Source organism: Lissotriton helveticus, chromosome 5_1 (assembly GCF_964261635.1).
Source record: "Lissotriton helveticus chromosome 5_1, aLisHel1.1, whole genome shotgun sequence".
Lineage (NCBI taxonomy): Eukaryota > Metazoa > Chordata > Amphibia > Caudata > Salamandridae > Lissotriton > Lissotriton helveticus.
The window spans coordinates 831958998-831971930 of NC_136065.1; the positions used below are offsets into that span (position 1 = coordinate 831958998).

Below are 12933 nucleotides of genomic sequence, written 5' to 3' on the forward strand. Positions count from 1 at the left end.
ATGGACTTCGGTGACTGATCCTTTCTGTCTCTTTCCAGCATTATAATGGACGACTATTAACATCTTCAGAGCATGGCGTGTTGCCCATTGAAAAAGGTTACCCAAGAACATCAAGCCTCAGGTTTATTAAGACTTTAGGCAGGCTCTAGCATGACCCAAAGCTGTGCCTACTACCTTCTATCTCTTACAAAAGGTGTTTTGCAAGGGAAAGGTGCACTTTTCATTCTGCAAAAACTACTTTATGTGGTTTAGTGTCAAAGAGATGTTACTGGATCAGATCAACACAAGTACTCATAGGTTTTGATTGAATGGCCAGTCTACTAAAATAACCAGACAGGACATAGTGTCATAAACGCCTACTTCAAGCAGGTGCAAATAAGGAGAAATGTGTTCCTTTCTCAAAAAAGGCACATGCATGTGTGATGCAGTGCACACCAGGCATCCATTGTGTGAGAACTGTCTGAGTTTGTCTATGCATAGGAATATGTACAGGAAATGTTTGTCTTCAGAACAGATCCTTTGCTGGACAGTACACACTCACCTCTGCATCTGTGCGAAGCTCTGTGTCGATCAAGGCTGCCCCATTTAAGCCCAGCACAGGGGATAACACCAGCAGCAGACTGACCTTTAGAGATATGGCACTGCCCTGTATTTTCCCTCTTGTGCAACGCAGAATAGCAACTTTGGATGCTGCTCTGCTTTGCACTAAAGATTTGTGAATCTGAGTCCAAATTCCCTATTTGCTCGAATTTAGAGCCTAGTCCCTATAGATGGAGGGAGAATCACTTTTGAAAAAAATTGAATTACATTTTTTTTTCACACATCTTATCTTTGGCAAAAAAACATACAGCCCAGGTTTTGGTGGATATTGTGTCCATATCACACATTTTCTGAAATGACTCATGGATATTTTGATTCTTAATCAGTTTCTACTCTCCATTTTGAAATGTTGTGTATGGCTCTACTTTAGAGCCAGTAGCATGAACACTAGTTTTGAAATCTGGTTCTTCACTGCTCTGACATCAGAGCAACAGGATATTGGGCCCCAAACTAGGACTCTGGTGGGCGTAGTCTACTGTCTCCCCTGGATCTCTGAATGACCCACTGTAGGTGGGTAATCAAGGTAGAATCCCATACATTAACAACTGTGATTTCCCCTGCCAACCACTGGTCAGCGCTAACCAATGCAGACAGGGTAAGCAGTCCAAACTAAGCTGACCTGTGAGTACACGTGGTCAGCCTGGGTGGATGCGTCAAATTGTTCAAACCAAGAGACTGAATCCAGTAAAACAGATTCAAAGTTTAATACATATGAACCACAGGGGGTAAGCAGACACCATCAGAATAAAAAGCTCCAGGAGGGAGAAGGAATCTTTATTTGGCAGAAAAATGATAGAAGGTTTTCTAATGACATTGAAAACTTTCAGCTGGCTCATCTTTTGCAGGGCTCTGGTGCTTTTGAGATTTCACCAGATGCTGCTGTTGAGATTTGCTACTCAAGGTTGGTCTGTGAGCTGGGTTGGTTTTATAAAGATACGCGACATGACTGATTTGAGAGTTTTGACCCAAAATAAACACACCTCTCAGATATCCTGTTTGTGTTCACCACCTTTTAATAGTACAATGTAGCATGGAAGAGGAGCAGCTCTGGGTAATATTGTCAGTACTGCTTCAATGATACATAAAGCCTCATGAAAAATGCAGAAGGAGCTAACTAATATTCAATATCCACAAAAGTACACACATGTTTAGATGGGGACACCATGTTTGACTTATTTGACGATGGTAACCCTATAGCACACTAAACATTCAAATTTGGCACCTCAAAGTGTCAGCTTAGTGGCCCGGCGATCTATGTTGAAAGATGATACACAAGATGTGACAGGAGCACCATTTTTGCACATTATTTTGTACCTGAAGCTGCGGTTAGCGGCCATCTATAGCAACACGGGTCCATGATCCTGAGTGTTCAAATTATAATGTTCTGTAAAACACCTTAGTCAGATATTGTCCATTTATCGTCTTCCTTTGAAGAAATAAGTACCCTCTCCTCACTCAAATAAATGTGTCAGTGAATCCTTTTCTTCTATTTTTGCTCTGAAATCACATTTCTGCACATGACTTGTCATATAAATCAGTCAGTAATGTTCACTTTCTTCTTCAACAGCCCCATGTGCTCCCGTTTGCCAGGACCAGCAGTCAGTAAAAGGTGGCAGGAAGTGCTGACCTGAGAATACATGCACCAGCTCCCATGTTATACGTCTACCTTCCACTCCCTGTGATTAAGAAGAAAAACCGGAAATAAAATTGATTCTGATTGCACTGCAAGCCTTCTTGTGCCATTATGTACTATGATGTATACAGAATAATGCCATTTGAATGAGACTGCAGTAAAATGTTAAATTATGAAAAGTTATTTTGTCTGTCATTGTCTCATAAATAATCTGATAATTCATTGAGTACTATGTGAAACTCGGATTTTGACCGTCCTGTTCCCAACAGAAGCGGTCGCTCCCCACGCTGCTCCCCGCCCTGCTTGCAGCCTGGTATCGTAGCGCTTCACCGCCAGACTGCTGTTATTGCATGATTAATTTGCACATTTTCATAGTAGAGCTAGATTGCCTTGATTGTTTATTCATTGAATTCATTTTTATATCGTAGCGCTAGATTGCCAAAGTGCGCTGTTGCTGTGCTTTCAATTGTGCTGCACTGCCTGTAGATTTGGTGTGTGCCTGATTGTGCCGGTGCCACTGCCATTTGCATCGCATTTGAATCCTGTTTCGCTTTAGGCTGTCTGCCATTTTGTTGTTGTTGTCGTGCCTCCCTGCCCGGATCTCCACCCCGCTCACGCCTCCCAGCTGCTCCTCCCTCGCCCCTCCCCCCTCCACTACCCTCCTATGACAGATGCTATTGCGCGCAGCGTTCACGCGCAGCGGTCGCGCCCCATGCGCGCCGAAGGTGCGCCAAAGGTAAGCCCGTCTACGCCCGTCCGCGCCTGGACCGCGCCCAGCGCCAGACCCCCTGCCCCCCGCCAAATCCACTCCACCCGCTTATCTTACGACGCCGCCACCCTCTCTGCACTCAACCCCGGCCGTCTCCCAGACTGCTACCAAGCCGCCCCAGGACACACCCACGGACCCTTCGCCTGCCACTCCTGCAAGTTCGACTGCATCTGGACCAACACGAAACCCACAAACTCCAAACAGAGCCCCAGCACTAACCACCTGAAATGCATCCTGCTCAACACCTGCTCGGTCCACAGACATGCCATCGAACTCTGGAACCTACTCGATACTACTTCGCCGGACGTCGCCTTCCTTACAGAAACCTGGATGAACGCGTCATCAGCGCCCGACATCGCCATAGCCATCCCGGAAGGCTACAACATCATCCGAAAGGACCGAAACAACCAAACAGGAGGAGGCATCGCCATCGTCCATAAAAACACCATCTGCATCACGACCAATACCGACGATATCCTCGCTACCGCCGAACACCTTCACTTCCAGATTCACACCGACCCCAAGACCACACTCAGAGGCACCCTCATCTACAGACCACCAGGACCTCGTACACAATTCAGTGAAGATATCTCTGACTTCATCAGCCCACATGCCCTCCCCTCCGAGAACTACATCCTTCTGGGAGACCTCAACTTCCACCTGGAAAAGAAAAACGACTGCAATACCACCACCCTTCTGGACAACCTGGCCAATCTCGGACTCAAACAACTTGTTGACACCCTCACCCACCTTGCCGAACACACGCTTGACCCCATCTTCACCTCCAGCAAGCACATCTCCTTCCATCACACCACAGCTCTCCATTCAACGGACCACAGCTGCGTCCACTTCAACTACAAAAAGACCACGACCCACAACCAGCCACAACCAATTCCCCGAAGAAACTGGAACAAAATCACCGCCGACCAACTCCTCACATCGCTTCACCAAAACCCTCCTGACAAATCATCAGACCCAAACCAAGCAGCCGCCAACATCACACAATGGATTACCAACAGCGCCAACGAACTTGCACCTTTGAAAAACCATCAAATCAATCAAGGTAGCAAAAAAGCCCCCTGGTTCAACGACAACCTAAGAAAAAATCCAAGAAGCTCTGTCGTTCCCTCGAGAAAGCCTGGAGAAAAAACCCAACCACCGACAACCTGGCCCCCTTCAAGAACGCCACCCGCAAACACCACCAACTCATCCGATCCACCAAGAAATCAGCATTCAAGGATCGACTCGACAACAATGCCCAAAACAGCAAGGAATTATTCAACATCGTCAAAGAATTCACCAACCCCACCGCTGGCACCAACGACATCACTCCCTCCCAAGACCTCTGCGACTCTCTCTCCTCATTCTTCCACAACAAAATCGTCGACATACATAACAGCTTCAAAATCCAGCCCGAAGACCAGCCCACTCCACCCACCCCCGAACCAAAACCGCACTCCAACAACCTTCACGCCTGGAACCCAATCACCACCGAAGACACCATCCGCCTGATGAACTCTATACACTCAGGATCGCCATCCGACCCATGTCCCCACCACATTTTCAACAAAGCAGACTCGATCATCGCACCCCATCTCCGCGATGTCATCAACTGTTCCTTCAACTCCGCTACCTTCCTGGAAAGCTGGAAACATGCCGACTCAGCGCGCTTCTGAAGAAACCCACAGCAGACCCCACTGAACTTAAGAACTACCGCCCCATCTCGCTCCTTCCATTCCCTGCCAAAGTCATTGAGAAAGCAGTCAACAGTCAGCTCGTCGCCTTCCTTGAATCCAACAAATCCCTCGACCCCTCACAGTCCGACTTCCGAGCCAAACACAGCACCGAAACCGCCCTCATCGCAGCAACTGACGACATACGCACTCTATTGGACAACGGAGAAACAGTCGCCCTCATCGTACTTGACCTCTCCGCAGCCTTCGACACAGTCTGTCACAGCACCCTCATACAATGCCTCAGCAACGTCGGCATACAAGGAAAAGGATTGGATTGGATCACCTCGTTCCTCGCCGGAAGAACCCAAAGAGTCCGCCTCCCCCCTTTTAGATCTGAAGCCACCAAAGTCATCTGCGGCGTACCTCAAGGATCATCACTCAGCCCCACCCTCTTCAACGTTTACATGAGTCCCCTCGCATCCATCGCACGCCAACACAACCTCAACATCATCTCCTACGCAGACGACACTCAGTTGATCCTCTCTCTTACCAAAGACCCAAACACCGCCAAAACCAACCTACACGAAGGAATGAAAGAAGTAGCCGTATGGATGAAGAACAGCCGCTTAAAACTAAACTCGGACAAAACGGAAGTCCTCATCTTAGGCTCTTCCCCTTCTGCCTGGGACGACTCTTGGTGGCCACCTGCCCTGGGAACAGCACCCATACCTACAAATCACGCACGTAACCTGGGTTTCATCCTGGACTCCTCCCTCTCGATGTCCAGACAAGCCAACGCCGTCTCATCATCATGCTTAAACATCCTACGCATGTTCAAAAAAGTCTTCCGTTGGATCCCCACCAAAACAAGAAAGACGGTCACTCACGCACTAGTCACCAGCCGACTGGATTACGGAAACACCCTTTACGCCGGAACCTCAGCCAAACTACAGAAAAAACTCCAACGCATCCAAAACGCCTCAGCCAGACTCATATTGGACATCCCTCGTCAAGCTCACATTTACGATCACCTGAAAGACCTCCACTGGCTCCCCGTCAACAAGAGAATAACGTTCCGTCTCCTCACCCACGCACACAAAGCCCTCTACGACCTAGGACCCGAATGCCTCAACAAGCGACTGTCCTTCTACACCCCCACCCGCCAACTACGATCGTCCAATCAAGCCCTCGCCGCTATCCCGCGCATCCATAGATCCACTATGGGGGGAAGATCCTTCTCCTACCTTGCGGCCAGGACCTGGAATTCTCTCCCCACCCACCTTCGCCTTACTCAGGACCACCTCTCCTTCAGAAAGCAACTTAAAACTTGGATATTCGATACGTAATAGCACCCCCTCCCCCAAGCGCCTTGAGACAGTATGGGTGAGTAGTGCGCTATATAAATTTCTGAACTTGAACTTGGATGCTAAAGGCAATAAAAAGAGGTTTCTCAGGATCATGTGCAAGTTGAGCCAGTGAACTTTGAATGGATGACAGAAATCTCTGGTTCCACCGAGGACACAGTAGTCCCAAAGAAGAGACCTGGGCCAGAGGAACAATAACACTTTGAGGCATATAATTTAGTGCCACCCACAGAGAAGTCTGTGTGCCTTATTGGGAGTTTGGTAATACTGTAAATGCATTCTCTTCTGAGAAACACCATTACCCTATCACCCCCTGTATTCTATCAATAAATACCTGTAGGAACTGAAAATGGGGAAAGTATGGATAAATATCAGTTAAGCATTCTAAGAACAGTGCTTTTGATTCATGGCATGTGTGGTGAAACTGTGATCTGCCCTGAGTAGATGGCCCACCTCATGACAAGATCCTTGTATTCTGACATCTGGCTGGTGTTGTGTGAATCACAACTTGGATTTGTGTAAGGTCCACCCAACGTATCATACATACATTCGTTCAATAAACTTTATTTCGGTCAATATGACCTTAAAAGTACAGACACAGTACTTACAAATACATTTGAAACTACAAAGAAAATCAATTGCATGTAGTGAAAAACAAATAGTAACAAGCATTTACAATGCAATGGTCTCGGCATTATTAAAGGTAGAGCTATTGGCATTGCTCATGACATTTTTTTTTTTTTATCTTAAATAAATGGCATTGTCATTTGCATTGCCAATAGCTTAATCGTTAAATAAATGGCATTGTCATTTACAATGCCAATAGGTTAATCGCTCACAAATGCATGATCTATTGCATTTACATCCACACAGAGCCACACCGAGCCACACACACAAAGCCACCCACACACACAGAGCCACCCACACAGAGCCCCACACAGACACACGCCCACACACACACATCCACACCCACTCAGAGCCCCCCTCACACACAGAGCACCACACACACACTTACTAAAAAGCACAAAGTCTTCATACAAATAAAAATATAATCATGGTACATCAGCTATAAAATAGGTTTCTTTACCTCAGTGTGTTGATTCATGCATTTTTGAAAATTCCTACAACCTACTGCCACTGTTCTGAGAAGGGCAGGGCCAAATAAATGACACTATTATGAAATCATGTGATATTGTTTAGCAAGGTATTCCCAACCTGAAACCTGTATTTTTTTAAAAGTAAATTGCACTTTAAAAAGTAACTTCTTGCTTATTTTATGTAAACAAAAATTATATCAAAATATAGCAGTTTTGATGAGATTTGTGCCTCATTAAACTCACTTAACAATGGCATAGGTATTTATTTAAGTCCTGCGGAGTGTGACGTTGCCGCGAAAGTACCACCGAGTGAAAATCCCGGACAATAGAAGCAGAAAATATAAGAACTGAAAGTTGTCCTGCAGTGAGCACTGCCACTAAAGTACTAAAAATAAACCAAGCTATGGCCATGCTTCGAATGACAAATTAAAATCTGGGACCAGGGTGACTTGCGGGATTGTCTTTCAGATGTGTAAACCATATGTATATGAAAACTTATTTTTTTCAGGAAAACGTAGCCTAAAAGCTGAAATAAATCGAGAGCCATCCACTTAAAAAAAAAAGCGATGTGACAAGTGGCATTTCGCAGCAAAAATCTAAATCCGAAACCATTGATCATGGGCAAGCACTGTTGATAGCAGGCACTTGCTCTGTGCTGCTACATTACATTACTTTATGTCACCTGAAGTCACTGGCACCTAAAAGTCACAGAGTGACCGGGTATTAGGGTGGAGTGAACATTATTTCTGTGAAGTGCACTGAGGATGTGCTAGTTACGTTCACACTTTCATACGAGGGGGAGGGGCGAGCCACTCCGGCCCTGCATGCAGCAGGCACCAGGCATGCTGCTGTGGCTCCAGATGGCGCCTGCCTCCGCAGCTCACCTGACACACTGGGTGGGGGTCAAACAGAAGCCATGCCTCTTCGCCGTAGGATCTTCCATCTGATGTCCACTAGGAGCTAGAGGAATGCATGTTGACAAGAGTGTATTCAGTAGATGTCAATGTAAACCATTGTTAGTCATGCAGATACGATGCCCGTGATCGCAACCCCTTTCAGAGGACGCTCCATCACTACTCAACCGGAGTACAAAGTGTGGACAGAGCTATTCCAAACCACGAAAATGCTTGTAGTAAGGGGCAAGACCCAATGGAAGTATATCCGGTACACAACACGCAGCAACCACATATATCCACAAACTCCGCAATGGCTCTTGATTTCATAAAGTTGACATGTTCGATAATATTACATGTGTCCAATAAAGTAAGCTGTGTCCCTTACACGCCCTAAGTCTGGCAAAACTCATAATATCCCTGTGCCTTAAAAAAACACAACCTGGCCTTGTAATGCAACTGGTGCTCATGTAAAGCGGTCCAATACCGTCAGATCAAGTTCGCGGTGTATTAAACTGCAAAAAGAACAATACTTCAGGGACACACAGCCCCCAAGATTTTTTTAAATGAGGCAAGCCACTAAAAATGGTAGAATAAACGTAGGAGCGTGCTTTCCTGATTGAGTAGCCTGCATCAAAGCTCCCAACTCCACGCGTGCAGGCAGGCGCACAGTGTGATTCCAGATTACATTCAGAAGCTTTTATGTACAGCATAAACGATCAAAAACTGAACACACATTTAATTATTTCGTTTTAGGCAGCGCATAGTTTGGCGGACTCAGGCAAGTTCATAGGGGTGGAGGAGGGGGCGTGATGTCCATAAGTAGCCTCACACAAAGAAAGAGGTGCCATGTCTGAAGAAATCGGTGGGGGTCTGATGAGCACAGCCTCTGGGGGGACAAGCTTTGATAAGAGCAACGATATCCTTGGCGAAGGGCAGGTTCTAAATAAAGGGTACTCACCACACGCCCCCAGCGATTCCGACGTGAGCGAAACCGAAACCTTCCGTGGGGCGGGAATTCCGGCTTTGGAAGCCCGTGCACGCGCCCACTGAGAGAAGCATTGCTGGTGAGGCGGGGCTCCCATGCCCGAGGGAGAGCCCCGCGGTGGCGGATAAAGTCCGGAGTGACGGTAAGTGGGCCGGAGGGGGAAGGGGGGAGGGGGGAGGGGGCGCTCGGTGCACTTGTGTGTGTGTGTGCGCGCGTGTGTGTATGCGACGGCGGGGGTGGGTTCTCTGTATGTGTGGGTGCGTGCGTGCATGGGCGCTCGTGTGTGTGTGTGTGTGTGTCAATTGAGCGCTCTTACTTGTGTGCGTGCTTACAGGTGCAAAGCCATAAAGTCTGATTTCCACTGAATTATTACAAATACAATAAACGATCAGTCTAAAATATAAGGAATTGTTTTCAGATTTACATTCAGAGCCAGACCATAAGAAATCTAAAGGCTTCTCAGTTCAAGAAAGTGCCAAGCTCTACATTGCAAAAATACCTCATAATACTAAACGTGCGGTATAAACAAAAACGAAGGAGTTAAATGTCAATTATATTTTGTGGGCTGGAATATTTCGCGCCATGCGGTGAAATACATTTTGAAATAATATAAACTTAGGAATAGAGTTTACCATTACATCAAGCAAGTCAGCATGATGGGGTCAAATGCTGACTCTGGAGTACAGCAGCTAAATCCGTCAGGTTTTTTCATGGTCAAGGAACCATTCCTAGCTACAAAACAACTTACTCCAGAGTTTTTATGGGCGGCAAGCTTTCTTACTGACGAGGTGGCATGGTATCTCGTTGGGTGCAAGGTGGTAGGTAGAGGCCTCTCCTCCAACCAAAATGCTCGATCCCCTACCCAGTGCCCTCCTACCCAAGAGGTTTGTAGCCCTGATGTGGTGATTCTACTATCTCACTAGGAGTTGAGTGGATTGGGTTTTGAACGGCTCCTTTGCACTTTGATCATAGTCCTGCAGAACTGAGATATCGGGGGGGGGGCGCTCGGAGCACTTGTGTGTGTGTGTGCGCGCGTGTGTGTGTATGCAACGGCGGGGGTGGGTTCTCTGTATGTGTGGGTGCGTGCATGCATGGGCGATCGTGTGTGTGTGTGTGTCAATTGAGCGCTCGTACTTGTGCGCGTGCCACTTGGCCACTGGATTCAAGATAGCCTGGCTGATGAGGATTATGAATCCGAAACCGGTCCCAGGATGCTTGTTTCCGGTCCAAGGAAGACATGGCTTGGCAGTTCGGGCTGGACTGTTCTCATAAGGCACAGGGTCAGACTGATTTGCATATAGCCATGTCTGAACTGGGGTGGCTGAGTGAACTAAAGAATGGTGATGGATTAAACCCAGATCAGTTGACTGGGGGTGAGTGTTTGATTTGTTCAAACGCCCCGTCCATCATCCCCTTTTGTATCGCTTTGTTCGCCCTAAGTGTGGCAGGGTATGCTCAGACGTGAGTCCCTTGTTCACTTGGCCACTGGATTCAAGATAGCCTGGCTGATGAGGATTATGAATCCGAAACCGGTCCCAGGATGCTTGTTTCCGGTCGAAGGAAGACATGGCTTGGCAGTTCGGGCTGGACTGTTCCCATAAGGCACAGGGTCAGACTGATTTGCATATAGCCATGTCTGAACTGGGGTGGCTGAGTGAACTAAAGAATGGTGATGGATTAAACCCAGATCAGTTGACTGGGGGTGAGTGTTTGATTTGTTCAAACGCCCCGTCCATCATCCCCTTTTGTATCGCTTTGTTCGCCCTAAGTGTGTCAGGGTATGCTCAGACGTGAGTCCCTTGTTCACTTGGCCACTGGATTCAAGATAGCCTGGCTGATGAGGATTATGAATCCGAAACCGGTCCCAGGATGCTTGTTTCTGGTCCATGGAAGACATGGCTTGGCAGTTCGGGCTGGACTGTTCCCATAAGGCACAGGGTCAGACTGATTTGCATATAGCCATGTCTGAACTGGGGTGGCTGAGTGAACTAAAGAATGGTGATGGATTAAACCCAGATCAGTTGACTGGGGGTGAGTGTTTGATTTGTTCAAACGCCCCGTCCATCATCCCCTTTTGTATCGCTTTGTTCGCCCTAAGTGTGGCAGGGTATGCTCAGACGTGAGTCCCTTGTTCACTTGGCCACTGGATTCAAGATAGCCTGGCTGATGAGGATTATGAATCCGAAACCGGTCCCAGGATGCTTGTTTCCGGTCCAAGGAAGACATGGCTTGGCAGTTCGGGCTGGACTGTTCCCATAAGGCACAGGGTCAGACGGATTTGCATATAGCCATGTCTGAACTGGGGTGGCTGAGTGAACTAAAGAATGGTGATGGATTAAACCCAGATCAGTTGACTGGGGGTGAGTGTTTGATTAGTTCAAACGCCCCGTCCATCATCCCCTTTTGTATCGCTTTGTTCGCCCTAAGTGTGGCAGGGTATGCTCAGACGTGAGTCCCTTGTTCACTTGGCCACTGGATTCAAGATAGCCTGGCTGATGAGGATTATGAATCCGAAACCGGTCCCAGGATGCTTGTTTCCGGTCCAAGGAAGACATGGCTTGGCAGTTCGGGCTGGACTGTTCCCATAAGGCACAGGGTCAGACTGATTTGCATATAGCCATGTCTGAACTGGGGTGGCTGAGTGAACTAAAGAATGGTGATGGATTAAAACCAGATCAGTTGACTGGGGGTGAGTGTTTGATTTGTTCAAACGCCCCGTCCATCATCCCCTTTTGTATCGCTTTGTTCGCCCTAAGTGTGGCAGGGTATGCTCAGACGTGAGTCCCTTGTTCACTTGGCCACTGGATTCAAGATAGCCTGGCTGATGAGGATTATGAATCCGAAACCGGTCCCAGGATGCTTGTTTCCGGTCCAAGGAAGACATGGCTTGGCAGTTCGGGCTGGACTGTTCCCATACGGCACAGGGTCAGACTGATTTGCATATATCCATGTCTGAACTGGGGTGGCTGAGTGAACTAAAGAATGGTGATGGATTAAACCCAGATCAGTTGACTGGGGGTGAGTGTTTGATTTGTTCAAACGCCCCGTCCATCATCCCCTTTTGTATCGCTTTGTTCGCCCTAAGTGTGGCAGGGTATGCTCAGACGTGAGTCCCTTGTTCACTTGGCCACTGGATTCAAGATAGCCTGGCTGATGAGGATTATGAATCCGAAACCGGTCCCAGGATGCTTGTTTCCGGTCCAAGGAAGACATGGCTTGGCAGTTCGGGCTGGACTGTTCCCATAAGGCACAGGGTCAGACTGATTTGCATATAGCCATGTCTGAACTGGGGTGGCTGAGTGAACTAAAGATTGGTGATGGATTAAACCCAGATCAGTTGACTGGGGCTGAGTTTTTGATTTGTTCAAACGCCCCGTCCATCATCCCCTTTTGTATCGCTTTGTTCGCCCTAAGTGTGGCAGGGTATGCTCAGACGTGAGTCCCTTGTTCACTTGGCCACTGGATTCAAGATAGCCTGGCTGATGAGGATTATGAATTCGAAACCGGTCCCAGGTTGCTTGTTTCCGGTCCAAGGAAGACATGGCTTGGCAGTTCGGGCTGGACTGTTCCCATAAGGCACAGGGTCAGACTGATTTGCATATAGCCATGTCTGAACTGGGGTGGCTGAGTGAACTAAAGAATGGTGATGGATTAAACCCAGATCAGTTGACTGGGGGTGAGTGTTTGATTTGTTCAAACGCCCCGTCCATCATCCCCTTTTGTATCGCTTTGTTCACCCTAAGTGTGGCAGGGTATGCTCAGACGTGAGTCCTTTGTTCACTTGGCCACTGGATTCAAGATAGCCTGGCTGATGAGGATTATGAATCCGAAACCGGTCCCAGGATGCTTGTTTCCGGTCCAAGGAAGATGTTGTATTCTCTGCACTTATGTTTTGCTGTACCCCTTTAAATCT

The 12933-nt window shown here is 47.6% G+C and overlaps 1 long non-coding RNA gene across 2 annotated transcripts in view; it reads left to right on the top strand.

Moving 5' to 3' along the window:
* Positions 1–12933, top strand: part of LOC144754933 (uncharacterized) — a 39877-nt gene that overhangs the window by 9521 nt on the left and 17423 nt on the right. Inside the window, exon 3 of one of the 2 annotated variants that reach the window (XR_013594802.1) lies at positions 2168–2322. The exons of the other annotated variant lie outside the window; for it this stretch is intronic. This is a non-coding gene — a long non-coding RNA (uncharacterized LOC144754933). Of the gene's footprint in view, positions 1–2167; positions 2323–12933 lie in introns of those variants that run through there. 2 annotated transcript variants of the gene reach the window in all.